General features: G+C 38.5%; 1 long non-coding RNA gene across 6 annotated transcripts in view; it reads right to left on the bottom strand.

Moving 5' to 3' along the window:
* LOC137226935 (uncharacterized) overlaps positions 1-18,887 on the bottom strand; it is a 140,924-nt gene that overhangs the window by 104,988 nt on the left and 17,049 nt on the right. The window contains exon 3 of one of the 6 annotated variants that reach the window (XR_010944616.1): positions 936-983. The exons of 4 other annotated variants lie outside the window; for them this stretch is intronic. This is a non-coding gene — a long non-coding RNA (uncharacterized lncRNA). The remainder of the gene's footprint in view (positions 1-935; positions 984-18,887) is intronic. One more of the 6 variants, XR_010944626.1, reaches the window with a different exon arrangement.

Here is an 18,887-nt window from a genome sequence, read left to right as displayed (position 1 = left end):
TCTTAAAGGCAGGGCTAGAGACCTAGATTTTCAATTTATATTGTCAAAAATCTTCATTTAATCTGTTTCTAGGACCAATAATGAAGTGTACTAATAATTTCAGTGCAACAGAGAATCCAGTAGTGCAAAACATAATTCCAACAATTATTTTAACCAGATCTTCTGTTTGTTTTATCTCCTTACATAAATCTAAATAACAAATAAGAGTTAGTAAATAAAAATATATCTAATAGATTTTCTAGGTAACAATTGCTCACAATAACTGCAAATATTTTCAAATGTTTTATTTTAGGTTTATATACGGACAGCAAGTCAGGGATATGAATACGTACATTTATGTAAGAGATGCAGTGGTTGAGAATCTGCCTGCCAATGCAGGGGACACGGGTTCGAGCCCTGGTCTGGGAATATCCCACATGCCGCGGAGCAACTGGGCCCACGAGCCACAACTACTGAGCCTGCGCGACTGGAGCCTGTGCTCCGCAACAAGAGAGGCCGCGACAGTGAGAGGCCCGCATACCGCGATGAAGAGTGGCCCCCGCTCGCCACAACCTGAGAAAGCCCTCGCACAGAAACGAAGACCCAACACAGCCAAAAATAAATAAATAAATTTATAAAAACAAAAAGAGAGATATAATAGCGATGTAAAAATTGAAAATGTCAGAAATCACTGCCACAGTGAAATAGATAAAAAAAAAAATCAAGGGTTTAAATTGCATATAATTGACTCAGTGTGATAGATGACTGCAAAAATGGCTCCAATTTTCCCCACTTATTACAACGTGTTTATACAGCTCCTCCCATCACAATGTGACATTTATTTGTCCCACACTCCTACCCCTTGAATTAAGCTGTCTTGCAACTTGTTTTGGCCTCTAGAATGTGATGAGGTGCCATATTTAGCTGGGCTCTTAAGAGGTGTTATGCACACTCACCCCCTGTCTTGCTCTTCTTCCTCTTCTCCACAACTCTGGCCTGGCCTGCTGAATAATGAGAGACTATGTGAAAGAGAGCCAAATTGTCCCAGCTGGGGCCCTCCTAGACCAGCCAGCCAGCCTCCAGATGACCCACCAGCTGATCGCAGATGCACAAGCAAGCCCAAGAAGAGCTGAACCTGGCACAGACCAGCAGAACCCACCCAGATGATTTGTAAGCTTATGAGAAACAATAAATGGTTGTATTAAGCCAATAAGTTTTGAGGTAGTTTCTTATGCAGCAATAGATAACTGATACAATCAGCATCAGACAAATTTTTGTAGCAAAATATTGCAAATACCACGGTTTTCTCCAAATATTAATGATCCTTGAACTTATATACATTTAACATTTTTTAATGCACTGTCACAGACTTGGCTTGTGTGATTGGAAAGATAAATATGATTATCCTCATTCTAAAGATGAGAAAACTGAGACACAGAAAAGTTAAATCATGCAGCCAGCTATTGAGGAAAGGAGTGAGGGTAAGATAAAGAGTAGAAGACAGTCGTTTTCTCTCTAAATCCGTATCAATTTCCAATAATCCTTATGATCTTAACTGGCTTCATTATGATTTTGACTTAAGGATTAAAAAGTATCAGCAGTCTGGTACCCCAGCTAATGTGGCAAGTTCTATCTTCACCATTAGGAAGACTAGGGTATCACAGACTCCAATAAATCCACTAAAACAAAAAATGAGAAACAAAAAACAAAAGCCTACACATAATTTAATGTTAACTGTTGTTGTTTTTGTTTTTGAATGTCTTAGAATTCCGTGGTGTTTACCTTTCCTTCAGAAGAAAAAGGAGCAGGAGGAAAATTCACCTCTCTTACTTTGGTGTCAATCTTGGGATTATTTAATAAACCAATTAAAAAGATTCAGAATGTACCAATCTTTATACTGAGATAACCACTGAGCAATCAATGATAATTAAAAAAATCAGTTGGGGCTTCCCTGGTGGCACAGTGGTTGAGAGTCCACCTGCCGATGCAGGGAACACGGGTTCGTGCCCCGGTCTGGGAAGATCCCACATGCCGCGGAGCGGCTGGGCCCGTGAGCCGTGGCCACTGAGCCTGCACGCCCGGAGCCTGTGCTCCGCAACGGGAGAGGCCACGACAGTGAGAGGCCCCCGTACCACAAAAAAGGAAGAAAGAAAAAAAAAAATCAATTGGTCTTCTGTAGTAATTAAATTTGTCCACTTAGATATAACTGATATTGTTCACAACTAATTATCCAAGTACAGGCTCTGAGGGACTTTTAGAGACTGAAGGATTGAGCCAAAGATTCTTCCTAATTTGAAATTGGACTGAACGCCATGTTTTCTCAAAAACGGATTAAGTCTTCCCTAGAAACACAGTACTGAACAAACTCAAATACAGTCAGGAAATCAGTATTTCATTAGGAGCAGTTTAGCATACTCTCCAGTACTCTTTGTGTAGCCATGGGCTAATCACTTAACCCCTGTTTTAGTGCCCTCATCCACAAAACCGAGAAAATAACAGTATCTACCTCATGGAGTTGTTGTAAGCATTGAACTATGAGTAGTAAAGTGTTTAGAACAGTAAGCACTGTGTTAACATCATTATTAAGTTCTCTTGGAACTTTTTTTAAGAAAGAATCGTAAGATAGTCACCAAGCACAAGTTTATTCCATTGCTTTATTCTCACTTGCACCTAATTCCTGTAGGCATTTTACATTCAAGGATTACTACTGCCCTTTCCCATATTACAAGATTCAGTTGTTCTTCTTGGGATAAAAGATAGCTAAAATAGGGAAATGGGAAGTTCACATTTGCTGTGTGCCATATCTGATTACAAGTTATTAAAGCCAATCCTCCCTTGCCTCTCATCAGCAATTTATTTCTCAGCACCAGCAGGAAGGAAGAACAATAAAACACAGGATGATCTTATCACTGATGCTTAGCATTTGTATATTCACTTAAAAAGGTGGCAGAGTAATTTACTGCAGCCATCAGGTGGCCTAAATGACATGTTAGCAAGTTATATAGATTTGCTATTATCTATTTATTCTGATATTCAATGCAAAAATGTCAGGGAGATCCCTACTTAAGTACACTAAATTACCAACTCCTGGGGCTGGGAAGTACACTGAGAAGCTATTAGTTATTGAACCCATCCCTCAGATAAGAATCTATGGCCCGTATAGATGCAAACCTTTCCAAATTCTAGAGAAAGCTATTAAACTATCTTCTACATTATGATCCCCACTCTTCCAGGAAATTCTTTTCAAGATATTCTGACTTCAGCTTAGGTACACGTGCATTTGTTCTATCATTTGATGCAATGAAAACAGCTGGTGAGCCGTCCGACCCCCGCAGTATTTCCTTGAATTCTCTCCTTCATCCCAGCCCTGTATTTCCCAGTACCAGCAAGACAGTTTTATCTGAATGTCATCCACTTATCCTATAAACTGTCTTCTCACGTGAGATTAAATTTAAAATATCCTGTGCACTCTGATTCTGAAAATGCAGGAATCATGACTTGAGCTTTGAAGTCCAGATATGCCTTCTCCAACCTTCTGAAATACCCATCAGTCATACAAGGGTTAAGGAAAAAGAACAGCCCCAAGGTCAGATCCTTCTCTATTGTTACTGCCAATAGGGGGTTAAACTCTCTGGCCAAGGATCAGAACTTGAGCCAGAAGTCCAGCAACAACAGATCATAATAGCACAGTTCATGGCACATTGTAGCTCCTAAGTAAATGTAGAATTGAAAACAAGTAGATGTATGAATGAAATATAATAAAAAGCTCTTGGATTTCTAAATATATTTCTTAATTAAGAAATTCTGGCATTAAACAACCTGATGTTTCATGTAAGGAAAAACCAGATTTTGATTTTTGATGATTTTAAGAAGGCTTTATAAAGCATCAGTTTCAAAATGGCAGACTGAGCACATGTATCTACCTCCATTTCTTTCCAATGTCATTAAAATTCCTATTTATTAATACACATTGGGCTAGAAAACAAGAAAAAGATCCAGTATCAGACTACAAAGTTTCAAGAAATATTACAGGAAAAATTATATATATATATATATATATATATATATATATATATATACTTTTTGAGTGTGTAATTATACACACACAATTATATATCTGGTGAAATCTGAGTAAGATCTATGTATTGTACTGATGTCAATTTTTTGGTTTTGACATTGAAGGGGATCAGAATATGTCATCTCAAAATATGTCATTTTGGCAAATTGATTATTTTGAAGTGAAGGCACTTGAGAAAAAACAGATGAATGAAGGGCACTCTGACTTCTCGCTTTCTGCCTAAAAGCAAGTTATAAATTTTCCCATGAGAAAGGTGCCGTCCCTATACAAGGCAGAGAAGAACATTCTATCACCAGAGATGAGGAACTGACCTGCACAAACAAACCTACTAAGATAACACTTATCTTCCACTGGTTTCCCCCATCTATTTCCTAGTCACTTTCCCATAATTTACCACCCCTAGAAGCTTAATCCCCTTTTCTTTTGTCTTGTAACTTTTTCACAAGTTTATCATTATTTGTTAAAATGGTATATAAATTCTCAGGTACATCCCTTTCTTTGAGTTTTCATTTTTTTCTTTTCATTGAATCTATTAAACAAGAACAGCCTGCTGTGAAAAAAAGAGTAATAAGAGAATAATAACATAGAGTGCTAGGAAATCAGAAATGTGATTTTTGAAATTTAAAAATTCAACAAGTTCTAAAAATAACATAAAATAAAAATGAATTGGACATTAATGAAAAGACACTATGAAGAATAAACTGGACAGTATTAAAGTTCAAACAAATAATAAGGAAGGTAAATGCAAGGAAATTTTCTATTATGTAAAATTGAAAACCAAAGAAACAGAAAATATGAAACAAAATTGAGAGACAGTCGATATATGCAGAAAGGATCCAGGAATTTCAACAACTTTTGGCCCAGAGACAATGGGGTGGGGAACGGTGGGGGGACAGAGAAGGAAAAAAAAGAGAAAATTTTTCTGAGCTCAAGAAAAATACGAGTCTTCAGGATAAAGATACCTACTGAGATAACTGGATACACATGAGGAAGAAATAACATGGATCCACTTCTCACACAAAGGCAAAATCCAAACAGATCAAGAGGTTTAAGTGTAAAAAGTGAAACCATACAAGTACTAGATGAAACTATGGATAAATTCCTCTATAACCTAGGAGTGAGGGAAATTTTTCTTAACTATGACCCCAAATCTAAAAGTATTAAAAGAAAAGATTGATAAATTTGATTACATACAAATTTTAAATAAATTTGTTTGTTTGTTTGCGGGGCACGGGGGTTGCTTTGTTTTGTTTTGTTTTGTTATGGCCAAAAAATGTACTACAAAGGTCAGAGGATGTATTGAAAAAAAAAATCTGCAACTTATATCATAGACAAATGGTAAAAATTCCACAAATTATATTACACAGGGTTAAAATTTCTAGTATATAAAGAGCTTCTAAAATTACTTTTTGAGAAGATATAGACCAATGATCATGTTAAAAGAAAAAAGGACTAGAGACATGAGCACACATTTTACAGGAAATAAAATGCAAATTGCAAATTGCTTTTAAACATATGAAAGGATGGTCAAAAACACTTATTATAAAACAAATGCAAATTAAAACTACAGTGAGATACCATTTCTCACCTTTGCTTTTGGCAAAAATCCAAATGAAAATCCAAGTGTTTGACAACGCATTTTGGAGAAGTTATGGGAAAACAAGTACTCATATATACTGTTGGCAGGAATACAAAATGGCACTACCCTCTACAGGGAGAGATATGACAATATCTAGCAAAAATATATATTCATTTACCCTTTGACCCAGCAATCTCATTTCTATGAATTTATCCCAGATATGCACTCTCAGATATACAAAAAAAAAAAAGTAATGTATGCACAAGGCTATTCATTGCACCATTATTTGTAATAGCAAAAGACTGGAAACAACTCAAATGTCCACCAATGAATGGACTGATTAAATAAAGCAAACATCTATACAACAGAGTACTATGCAGTGGCAAAAAGGAGGGAAGACTATCTCTGGACTTCCCTGGTGGTGCAGTGGTTAAGAATCTGCCTGCCAATGCAGGGGACATTGGTTCGATCCCTGGTCCAGGAAGATCCCACATGCCGTGGAGCAACTAAGCCTGTGCACCACAACTACTGAGCTCGTGTGCCACAACTACTGAAGCCTGCCACCTAGAGCCCGTACTCCACAACAAGAGAAGCCAGTGCAATGAGAAGCCCGCGCACTGTAATGAAGAGTAGCCTCCTCTCGCCACAACTAGAGAAAGCCCATGCACAGCAACGAAGACCCAACGCAGCCAAAAAAAATTTCTTTAATTAAAAAAGAAAAGACTGGGACTTCCCTGGTGGCGTAGTGGTTAAGAATTCGCCTGCCAATGCAGAGGACATGGGTTCGATCCCTGGTCCAGGAAGATCCCACATGCCGTGGAGCAACTAAGCCCATGCACCACAACTACTGAGCCCACGGGCCGCAACTACTGAAGTCCTCATGCCTAGAGCCCATGCTCTAGCCCATGAGAAGCCCGTGCACCACAACAAAGAATAGCCCCCACTCACCGCAACTAGAGAAAGCCCGCGCGCAGCGACGAAGACCCAATGCTGCCAAAAATAAATACATAAATAATTTTTTTAAAAAAGACTATCTCTATGTATTGTTATAGAAGGATCTCCAAACTATAATATTAAGTGAAAGAAAGCAAAGTAAAACAAAAACAAAAAAAAACTCTTTAGTAAAGAAGGGGGATACAAATATATTTTTGTAATTGCTTAAATTAACTAAAAACAAAAAAAGGAAGTATAAACCATAAAGAAATGCTTATTTTGGGGGGGAAGCAGGAAAAAAATGATAAAAGAACAGGCACAGAAGCTAAACTTCTCTGAATATACCTTATTCAATAGATTTGACTTTGGAACCATGGAAAAGTTTTGCATAGTAATAACAGTCATATCAAAAATATTAAAGGTATTTCTAACACTCAAAAGCAAAATGATACAAATGAACCTAACTGTATGTCAAATTGGTGACTTAACAATGCAGAGAAAATATATTTTAAATGACTTTAAAACACAATCATTTGACTGTGTATCCCTGGTGAGATCTGACTTATGGTGAAGGGAAAAACCTTCAAAAGTCCTAAACTTTTCTCACTAATCACATTGTTAGTACTATAATTCAGGAACCATTATACAGAGAGAAGGACAAAGTAAGTAAGCATATTAAAGTCTGAAGAACAAGGATTTCTGAGGAACAGAAAAGAGATACTAACATAAAATCAAAGAAGTTTCATAGACCCCTGAATCAGAAACCAGACCAAATTAAGTCCCTTTGTTGTAATTTGTTGATAGGTTTCTCCTTCCTTTTTTCCCCCTTGTAAGCTATTTATTGAAGAAACTTGGTTGTCCGGTTGAATCTCCTATATTCTGGGTTTTTTGTTGTATCCCCATAGTATCATTTAACATGACCCTCTTTCTCTGTATTTCCTGTAAACTGATAGTTGGATCTAGAGATTGTCTAATTTAGGTTAAATTTTTTTGCAAGAATACCTCTTAGATGGTGGTGTGTACTTCTTTCAGGAGGCACATAATACCCAGTTGTCTTTCTTTTTGTGATATCACCTCATCAGCTACTTTGTTACCCTGAAGTGTATTTCTTATGGGAAAGTATCTTAGGTCAGTTTCCTGGGAAACAGACTCTGAGATGAAGATTGCATGTCAGAGGCTTAAAAAGCAGAGCACTAGGGAACAACCCCATTGAGGGAAGCAGGGACTGGGTGAGGGAGGAGTTGAACTGTGATGGAGTTGAAAAGGAGGATTCACTCAGTCAATCCCACAAGGAGCTTTGAAGCTGGGGTAACCCTTCGAAGTGGAGGCCGTGCCTTTGTACCCCCTCCCACTCTTGCATCGACTAATCATTTTCTGTGGGCTGCCCCTAGGTTGAGGATGTAACCTTCGGTAAGATAGCTCCCTTTACCCAAAGACAATTCCTGGGGATGCTCCTGGCAGTTGAATGAGTGTCTCAGTCCTGAAGAGGGGGATCTGGGTGGTGCACTGAAGTATCCAACACAAAAAGGCAAGTTAAATGCTTGGTTCTTTCTGTTTATTTACCATATTTTAGATTTATGAGCTGGCTCCTTAGCATTCTCCAAAAGTTACCAGTGAGATATTTTTTAACATCATAAACTCATGGATTTTAACATATTTGATGTGTCTGCAATCCACTGCAGTAATTATTTCTGTTAATTTCCATCTTTAGCCAGGGCAAACTTCCTCAAGTTAGCTCATGAACACTTTGACATGACGCCCAATCAGTTTATAGGAAATACAGAGACAGAGAGTCATGTTAAATGATACTATGGGGATACAACAAAAAAACCCAGAATGTAGGAGATTCAATTGGACAACCAAGTTTCTTCAATAAATAGCTTACAAGGGGGAAAAAAGGAAGGAGAAACTATCAACAAATTACAACAAAGGGAATTAATTTGGTCTGGTTTCTGATTCAAAAAAAAAACTATGAAAAAATTAGGAAACTATATAATCAGGCAACTTTGAACTCTCATTAGATATTCGATAATATTAAAGAAATGCTGGTGGTTTTAGGTGTGATAATGATATTGTGGTACTGTGAATATTTTTTAAAAGATCTTTATCTTTTTAGAGATATATACTGAAATATAGTAACATTCCTTCTACTTTTATATACATTTGAAATTTTCAATACAAAATAAAATAATACAGAAAAACAATCCCACTGAGTGCTGAACAGAATGAACAAAATGCAGTGCCCAACATTTTTCACTGTGTAAAGTGGTGATTTCTTTTACTTGCCTTCAAATAATACATAGTAATACATGGTATTGAACTATAATAAAAGGAGCATAATGATAAAAATCCTTATTGATTTAAGGTTGAAACACAGATCTCAAGAAATACACGAAATAATTAAAAAGGTAAATTAACCCTAATCTCCTATATAAAAAGATGAGTGAAAAACAATGGCTCTTTTGAAGGGAAACGTGATTTTAAACACACTAAATGAGCTACAGAATGAATATTTCTACAGAACGTTTTATTTTTTCACTATAGAATAATCAGAACAGAACTAAGGGAAAAGGAGAGGCCTTCTATTAAAGGATGCCTGATAAGATACAGGTTATCCAATTAAATTTGGACTTCAGAGAAACAATAATTTTTTAGTGTAAGTATGTCTTAAATATTTTTCTTTGCAAAATCTGGCAACTCTACTTCTAATTCCTTACCCTGTTTTTTTCTTTTCTAGCCTTATTGAGATATAATTGACATATAATATTGTGTAAGTTTCAGGTGTACAACATGATGATTTGGTATATATATATAGAGTGAAATGCTTTCACTTATTTCTATAGTTGATTTTCTTCTTTCTTACCACCATTTGACTGCCTGTCCTAAGATGTTATCCATATGGTACTTCATTAAAGCAACTATTATTTAAAACCTCTCATATTGAGAAGTCAAGAGCGATTTCTAGTGCTATCACCTTGAAGACGGCAGTTCTGGTACAGGTATTTAAGTTTGAAATATCAGCAGAAAAATTATCCCCTAGAGAATGAGGGATCTGGAAAGTGTTTTTGACAGGTCCACCCCATTCTTACGCCAGCCAATGCTGCCACTTACTTGGTTCTCTCTCCTCCTCCCCTTTCCTTTGTAATAACACACAAACTGTATTAGTCAACCAGATAATGGTGGTGGTGAGTGGGGGTTGATGAGGGCTCCACTGTACTGACTGCGCTGACTCCACCAGACGTGGTTTGAGGTGGGAAAAATGGGAACCAGAGAGAAGTCCCTTAGTCCCAAGCACCTTAGTCTTTTAAAGATGATCCCATCTCTTCAATGTCTCTACTACAACTCATATTATTTTCAAAGAACTTCCCTACACTTTCTTTTGTTACTCAGAAAAGGTCTGAAAGATAAAGAGGTTAAGCAGCTGGCCAAAAGTCACACACCTGGGTGAACCTTGTAGTCCTGATTTTCATTCTGGGATTCTTCGTAGCATAATTTGGAGTATGGCTGGGTTTGGGTAAGTTTAGGGATTCTCTCCAGTGGAATTCCTGTGACTTGATCGCAGTTCAGACCCGGCCTTGGATCCTTCTAAGTGAGGGGCTCACTCTGCACATAGCCTCAGACTCTCAGTTCATTCAGTCCTCAACACATACTTAATGAACATTGGACTAGCTATGAGGAAACAGTGGTGGACAATACAAAAAAGGTTCCTGCCTTCATTGAACTCAGTTTAGGAGCCAATAGGCAATTAGATATGAAATAACAATGAAATGTGGTGACTATGACAGAGAGTTGTCAGAACTATACTAAGAGTCTCTAACCCCTATGTTGGAGAAGCCTCCCTGAGAAAGGGATGCTTAAGCTGACACCCACAAGACTAATAAGAATAATATAAGTGAAGGGAAAGAGGATGAGAGAGAACAGAAGAGTATCCCAAACAACAGTATTCCAAAGACCTGGAGGAGAAAGGAGGTAACATGGGGGTGGGGTGAGAAACAGGGCAGGACTAAAACATGGGAATGCATGAGCCAGGTCAATGATTTTGTGCTTTTTCAAGCCAATACATTTAATATACTTGTAAAATACTTACTCAAGGGAGAAGCTGATTAGCCTGGAGAAGAAGTAGTGAGGAGAACACAGGTGGCACCTCAGCCACTGCACTCTGGTCCTAAACATGGACACACTTTGGCCCCAAACCTGCAAAGTCTCTCAGCCAAATACAAGCTCTGCACCTAGCAGGACCTGCCCTCCCTAGAAGCTGTTTAGTGACCATCTATTGTTGCTGAAACAAACTCCTTGGGGGGCCGCTCCCCTCTTCCCACTCACTACCCCAAGAGGTTTCTTCTTTTCTTGTTTTCTTTTTTTGTTTTTGGTTTCTTCTTGTCAATTTTAACACAGTTCAGGTCTCAGTGAAGAGTTCTACTAAAAATAATTTCCTCTATCTTGGTACACTTACATGTTTTGTTTTAGCACTCTTCCCAATTGGCTGGTTTTCCCCAATTCTGACTTTGTGAGAGAGACAGATGAAACTGAAGAATTGACGGGGGTCAGGAGTGGAGGATTTTGTGCTGGGTGTGCAGTTCACATGTAATACTTCCTCCAGCATCGCTCACTCATTGGGTGGAGTCTTCAGGTCCATGCACAAGAACACATCCTGTCTCATGGCTGATATGGGAGCAGCAATGTGGAATGAAGCAGTGGTCCTCGAACCTCCCTGACCAGCAAATCAACGAGGCTTTTTAAAGTACAGATTCCTTGGTCCCATTCCCGACCTACTAAATCATCAGAATTTCTAGGGATAGGACTTAGGAATCTGTATTTTCAAAATTCTCCTTGAGTGAATCTGGTGTTAAACAATTCTGGGACTCGCTGAACTTTACTGTAAAAAGCACAAATTTCAGAGCCAGTAAAACCTGATGTCAGACTCCCGGTCTAGCATTTATTAGCTGTGTGATCTTAGACAAGATTTTTTGCCTCTCTAAGCTTCAGTTCTCCAGTTTAAAAAAAAAAAAAAAAAAAAAAGGAGGAGAAGAAGGAGAAGAAAAAAGAAATAACATGACTTAGCTCATATTTTTAGAGGATTGAATGAGATCATGACTAGCAAGTACCTGACAGAGCAATCCATAAGTGGTAGTAGTCACCTACCTTATCTTATCTTACCAAGATGCCAAGCTAATTCTGGTCCTAGTCCCACTTGCACCCCTACTTGCTGCCTTCTTGTATTTCCCAAGAACCTATTTTAACCCTCTTCCAACTTACCAGCAGCTTCCATGGGGAATGACATGAGATAATGGTTGTTGTCTACTGAGAAGAGGGGCTGAAATTGAAGCCACAGAAAAAAAAGAGTCTGTATACACACTTCCCAGCTCAGGCACAAAGACTTTCCCAAAGAGCTAGCTATCCCTCCTGATGACTGGATAAAGTTGCTATATAACGGCCAAGGTCTATCTGACTTTTTCTTGGACACAAGGGTCTGCAAACAAAACTAGCCCTAAAGGGGTAGTGGCTATATACTGTGCCCCTCTAATGACTGAGATAATTACTTCCAGGCACCTCCATTCATTATTAAGAAAAAAAGCTATACATGGAGACATACATCAAAATTTTCCTTTAACATAAATACTTGTTTAGCACATGTCTGTCAGAATTCAATTTTTAAACTCCTATTATTTCATTTTCCTCACAACATCCTTATGAATTAGGCTAAAGCAACATCTGTTAAAACAACATCTTTTCCTAATGGTAAAATTAGTCTATGGTCGTAAGACACAATTTGGAAAGTAGTGAAAATACTATATAAAGAAGAAAATTAAAATACATCTCTAATTATCACCTAGATACAATAAAATTAACATTTTGGTGTATTTGTTTCAAGTATTTTATAATCATCTATTTTTTAAAATTGGCATAACAATATATAGTTTCTGAATCATGCTTTTTTATGCAACATTATATTATGAATTTTTAGTATATTGCTAAAAATTTTCAAAACTGACATTTTTAATGCTGACAATATTGTAGCATTTAAAAATTCCATAATTTATTTCCCTGTTGTTGACATTTGGGTCCTCCCCTCCTTTTTTTTTTTTTTTTTTTTTTTGTGGTCATAAATATTGAGAGCTAACTTTCTTATTTGCTGTTTACCTTTGGGAAAACCAACTTACAGAGGTTAAACGGCTTGCTGTAAGGTTAGGTCTGGAATACAAATTCTCTACTCCAGTCTAATTGTTTTTTTCATAGGCCACAAATATTAATTTATTTTAACACTATCAATCAGTGCTTAGACCATACTTGCTACTTCAATACATTTTATTTCCTGGCCTTCATTTTTTTTTTTTCCTTAATGACATATTCCTTTAATGAATGTTAGAGAAGGAAAGACCCATGCAAGAAAGACAATTTTCACCTCCTGTCTGTCTCCCTGAAAGCAGGAAATAAATCTCTCCTGTGAAAGGTACACCATCTGGGGGCCGAGGCCTAAGGGTGGAAGGCTGCAGGCATGCTGACTCCTGCAAATCAATTCATTCTGGGAACCTTCCGTTGGGACTACTGAGGTGTCAGTTAGCTTTGTCACGACCATAGCCAACTCCACTCTCTGCCTGTTTCAGAGAATGGCCCATATATATGTCTTCCTTACCCAATAGATGGACACTTTGGTGGCTTCCATATATTGGCTATTGTCAATAAAGCTGCTGTGAACTTAGGGGTGCATGTATCTTTTTGAATTCGTGTTTTCGCTTCCTTCAGAAAGATACTCCAAAGTGTAATTACAGTGTCATACGGTGGTTCTATTTTTAATTTCTCGAGGAGCCTCTGAACTGTTTTCCATAGTCATAGTGGCTGTACCAAGGAACATTTCCAACAAAATGCATGAGGGTTCCCTTTTCTCCACATCCTCACCAATTCTTGTTATTTGGTGTCTTTTGGATGACAGCCATTCTTTCAGGTGTGAGGTGATCATCTCATTGTGGTTTGGATGTGCATTTCCCTAATAATAAGTGATGCTGACCATCTTTTTATGTGTCTGTTGGCCATCTGTGTATCTTCCTTGGGGAAATGTTTGATCTTCTGCCAAGTTTTTACTTGGGTTTTTGTCTTTTGAAGGTTGAGTTGCATGAGTTCTTGGTTCATTTTGGATATGAACCCCTTTTCAGATATATTGTTTGCAAATATATTCTCACGTTCAGTAGGCTGCCTTTTTGTTTTGTGGATGGTTTCCTTTGCCGTTGAAAAGCCTTTCAGTTGATGGAGTCCCACTGGCTTATTTTGCTTTCATTTCCCTTGCTTGAAGAGACAGATCCAAAAAAATATCGCTAAGACTGACGTCAAAGAGCACGCTGCTGATGTTTTCTTCTAGGGTTTTGTGGCTTCAGGCCATGTGTTGAAGTATTTGATTCGTTTTAAGGTTATCTTTGCAGAGAAAAGGATCCCAGTTTGATTCTTGTGCATGTAGCTATCCAGTTTTCCCAACACCGTTTATTGAAGAGGCTATCTTTTCCCCATTGTATATTCTCACCTCCTTCGTCACAGAGGAATTGACCATATAAGCATGGCTTTATTTCTGGGCTCTCAGTTCTGTTCCATGGATCTGTGCGTATTTCTTTTGTGCCACTACCATGTTGTTTTGATGATTCTAGGTTTGTAGTATAGTTTGAAATCAGGGAGCGTGATATATCCAGGTTTGTGCTTCTTTCTTAAGATTGTATTGACTCTTCAGGTTCTTTTGTGTTTCCCCACACATTTTAGAATTCTTTGTTCTAGTTCTCCAAATAACCCCATAGGTATTTTGATAGGAATGGCATCAAAACTCTAGATTTCCCTGGGGTGTGGAATAATTTTAACAATACGAATTGTTCAACTCCATGAGCATGGCATATCTTTCCATTTGTTTGTGTCGTCTTCAATTTCTTTCATCAGCATCTTAGTTTTTGGAGTACAGGTCTTTTGCCTCCTTAGGTAGGTTTATTCCTAGGTTATTTTATTCTTTTTGATGCGATGGTAAATGCGATTGTTTCTTTCATTTCTCTTTCTGATCCTTCATTGGTAGTGTATAGAAATGCAACAGATTTCTGTGCATTAATTTTGTATCCTGCAACTTTACCAAATTCATTGATGAGCTCTAGTAGTTTTGTGGTAGCATCTGTAGAATTTTCTATGTATAGTATCATGTCATGTGCAAACAGCGACAGTGTTACTTCTTTTCCAGTTTGGATTCTTTTTCTTTTTCTTCTCTGCTTGCCACGTCTAGGACTTCCAAAACCATGTTGAATAAAAGTGGTGCGAGTGGACATCCTTGTCTTGTTCCTGATCTTAGAGGAAATGCTTTCAGCTTTTCACCATTGAGTATGATGCAGAGAGTTACTCAGAAATGTGCACAGTTTTTCCTAGGTCCCTACTAGCAGTGGAAAAACAGCCAGGTCATGTAGTTCCTCACAGACCAAGAGGAGGATTTTCATGGCTCTCACCGTGAATGTGAGGGATAATCACTGGAGCTGAGAAGCTGCCATTTCCTCCTCACCTTCCTCCTGTTCTGGGTTGTTTTTTTTTTTTTATTATTTTAATAAATTTATGTATTTATTTATTTATTTATCTTTTGGGCTGCGTTGGGTCTTCGTTGTTGCACACAGGCTCTCTCTAGTTGCAGAGAGAGGGGGCTACTCTTCGTTGTGGTGTGCGGGCTTCTCATTGTGGTGGCTTCTCTTTGTTGTGGAGCATGGGCTCTAGGAGCATGGGCTTCAGTAGTTATGGCTCGTGGGCTCTAGAGCGCAGGCCCAGTAGTTGTGGTGCACGGGCTTAGTTGCTCTGCAGCATGTGGGACCTTCCCAGACCAGGGCTTGAACTTGCATCCCCAGCATCGGCAGGCAGATTCTTAACCACTGTGCCACCAGGGAAGTCCCTCTGGGTTGTTTTCTCATCAATATTATGTGGAGGAATTACATTAGCATCTTGAGAATATACCTTCAAAGGTTCCAGGACATCTCCCTCTTCCTGACCTTCATTTTTAAAACAAACATTACTGACAGTGTAGGAGGGTATGAATGAAGTTGAAATAGAGTCCCAAAGTGGCGGCAAACAGGAGTGAGGGACTAATTCAGACACCCTATAGCTCCCTTCCTCATTTCTACCTTTTCTCATTGTACCAAGTTCCCCAGTTGAACCATCTAATGATGATATCACTTCCTGGTTTTGACTCATAAAAAGAGATAGAGCTTCTCTGATGCTCAACATCCCCACCAAGACATTGGCCCCTGTATTTTAGTGCTTCCCCTCTCTTTCTTTACCTGATTTTCTCTCTCTCTCTCTCTCTCTCTCTCTCTTCCTGTCTCTCTCTCTCTCTCTCTCTCTCTCTCTCACACACACACACACACACACACACACACACACACACACACAGAGGCTGACTGATCTTTGATTTTCAGTAGAAGCCATTGGTATTTGCCATTCTGCTTTGTCACACTGTTGAAAAGACTTACAGTATAAGAGCTACCCTGTGGCCATCTTTCTTCCATCTTGGCTTACAGTTTTACATCAAAGGGATTCAGCACAGGGTTGTGGAAAAAACCCAGTCCTGAGAACCTGGCAGCCCAAGTTCCAAGTTTTTGGCTGGGCTCTATTACTAACTTGCAGTCTGACCCTGAGCAAGTTGTCTGTCTTTGTAGTCTCATTCCATCTTTATTAGCTGATCTTGAATATTCCTTTCAGTCTTGACATGACAAACTTTTGAACAGTCCTGTTCTTTTAGATGCTTTTTTCAATCTCTTGAACCTCCCGTTTTAAAAATGACTCCTTTCTGGCCATCAGACATCTTTGATTCCATACTCTGTACAGGTCCAACCCAAGACAATGTCTATAGGAGGGCTCCATCCCAGAGTTTTTTTGTTGGCAGTACTGCTCTTGATCCAATTAACCAGAACTTCTTTCCTGGGTCCCATGCTTTAGAAGGCCCTCTTCTGGCCCTCCTCCTCCCCCGCACACGAACAATGGTGGGTCTGTGAGTCCAAGGGTGTTTGACCACCTGTAACCTTCTTATCCTCTTCTAAACCAAGCTCTCCCTAACCAGGATGTCCAGAATTCCCTGCTCATGAAGCTCTGAGCCTACTTCCAAGGCCTGCTTGGGCTTTTGCTCCTCTCTGTACAATTAGGGGCAGACCATACTGCCCAAAGTGTAGTTAAGAGGTAGTTGTTTGTATAGTTTGTGTTTGGAGTTATGGACAGAACTTGAATATGTAGGGTATAGTCTGCACACTTATACACAAGTTTCTTTGAGGTCAGTATGAACAGAAGGGTAGGTGGCCCACTTAGGGCGGATTTGTGAAAATAACTATTTGTGCATTCACCTCAGGCTCACTAATATTAGAGATGGGCCTGTTTGTGGGATACACTATCCTGCAAAGAGAGGCATAGAGAGGTCAAGAAGGGTGACTCTTCAAAGATTCTGTGAGTTATTTGTGGCTACATAGACAGACTCACTAACCGGTATAAGTGGGCAACAGAAAGAGAATGGGGAAGCTACAGACTTTTCACCTTTGGCTCTTGCTAGATGCAAGTTATCGACACAAAGGTAATTTATAATTTCTTACTGGTCTTCATTTTGCCAAACTAGAGTTATGACCTTGTAGGCACAAAGTGTGATATTATATTAATAGTAATGACAAAAGGTTATTGAACCTAATCTGATTCCTATGTTGACATTATTTCTCTCTATTTGCGTTGGTTCATTTTCCCTCAACTCCCTCCCTCACCAAAATAAAGGTCATTAGGTAAAGCAAAGCAATCTCTTTAGGCTGACCTAGCCAACCCTCAATTAACTTGTACATCTGAGACCAGAGTTGTAAGAAATGGTCTATTAACAAGCATGTTAATTCCAAACCTCTTTAACAATTTCTCACATCACAGTGCTTCTCAGAATTAGGAGTCAAGATTTTGTAAATTTGATTACTGTACATTATATCCATATGATATTTCAAAAGGACCAAGATGGAAAAGTATGTGGCCTTTAAAATGGTTTTAGCTGTAATTCTAGTCAAGCCAAAAAAATTAGCTTGGGAAAATTCTACCCGGTTTACAAATTAGCTGGATGTCATTGAACAAGATATTTACCCTGTTGGGGACTCAATTTCTTTAACTATAAAATGACGGGAAAAAAATTAAAAATAAAATAAAATAAAATGAGGGGGTTGGATTAAATGGTCTCTAAGTTTCCTTAAAAAAATCTAAGGTTTTATGGTTGCCTATGATCTTATAAGCAATTATGCCTAGAGCTATTTAGCAGAGAAAACTGCAGAATGTGAAAACCTTTAGGACTTAGCTAAGAAATAAAAAGACCATTCATCAGGAAACGGGGTCAAGTTAGAAAGTAAAGGGTATAGTTGCCTGAGCAACTCTAATTTTAAAAGAAATTATTACAGAGTTAAACACAGGCCTATGCAGGCCAAGGAGAAGAAAAGAAACAGGAGCTCCATCTTTTCCTGTTGTTGTCCTGGAAGAGGAATCATATGCTAACTGCTTAACTTTCTGGAACAAGGCGAAGTATAAAAGAAACAAACACACACGATACCCAATTACAAGGTGGCTACAGCTATATCTGCTACAGCTTCTTTCCTAGAGGTTTTTTTTTTCTTTCCTAGTGTTTTAATCAAGTCTGAAAGTTTGAATGCCAACTCTCCATGGGTACTTCAGTGGCTACCCACAGCAAACTAATTTTCCCTCCCTCTTTCAGTATCAGAAATCCTCTCCAAAGTCCTACAAGCACGATTCTATGCTGAAGTTGGTATTAAAAGTTGGCGTCAAGCCCCCAAATCCTGTTAGTGATAATACGAGGAAGTAAGACATTCAACTCTGTTGTGAAACTAAATCATAATACATCAGACAAGAATATAAAACTACTTGGTCAGAGTGCTCAGCCCAAGGCTACAGTCAACTACTCCAGAGAATACAGAGGCCCCCAGAAGGAGGGGCCCTTTCATTCTGTACCTTCCTGCTAAAGAGGAAGTAAAACACTACACAGTTTGCCTTGGAAGTCTAACCATATTAAGAGAAACAAATCTCATACCTGACTTCCTATGCTTTGAAATTGATCAAAATGCAGGATATTGCAGGGGCAGGATGAAAAGAAAAGAGTAACAAAAGACTTGTAAAATCTCAGATCTGGCTAACCAGCTCTTGATTATATAAAAATTGTCTGTATTTCTAATAGTTATAATAATAAAATCTGAAAATGTGGGTTACAGGAAATCCCTGGAGGTCCAGTGGTTGGGACTCGGTGTTTTCACTGCTGGGGTCCGGGTTCAATCCCTAGTGGGGGAACAAAGATCCTGAAAG

The sequence above is a fragment of the Pseudorca crassidens genome, chromosome 1 (assembly GCF_039906515.1).
Source record: "Pseudorca crassidens isolate mPseCra1 chromosome 1, mPseCra1.hap1, whole genome shotgun sequence".
NCBI classification, from domain to species: Eukaryota; Metazoa; Chordata; class Mammalia; order Artiodactyla; family Delphinidae; genus Pseudorca; species Pseudorca crassidens.
The sequence above is the reverse complement of the archived record's forward strand: the minus strand, read 5'-3'. Positions and strand labels throughout refer to the sequence as shown.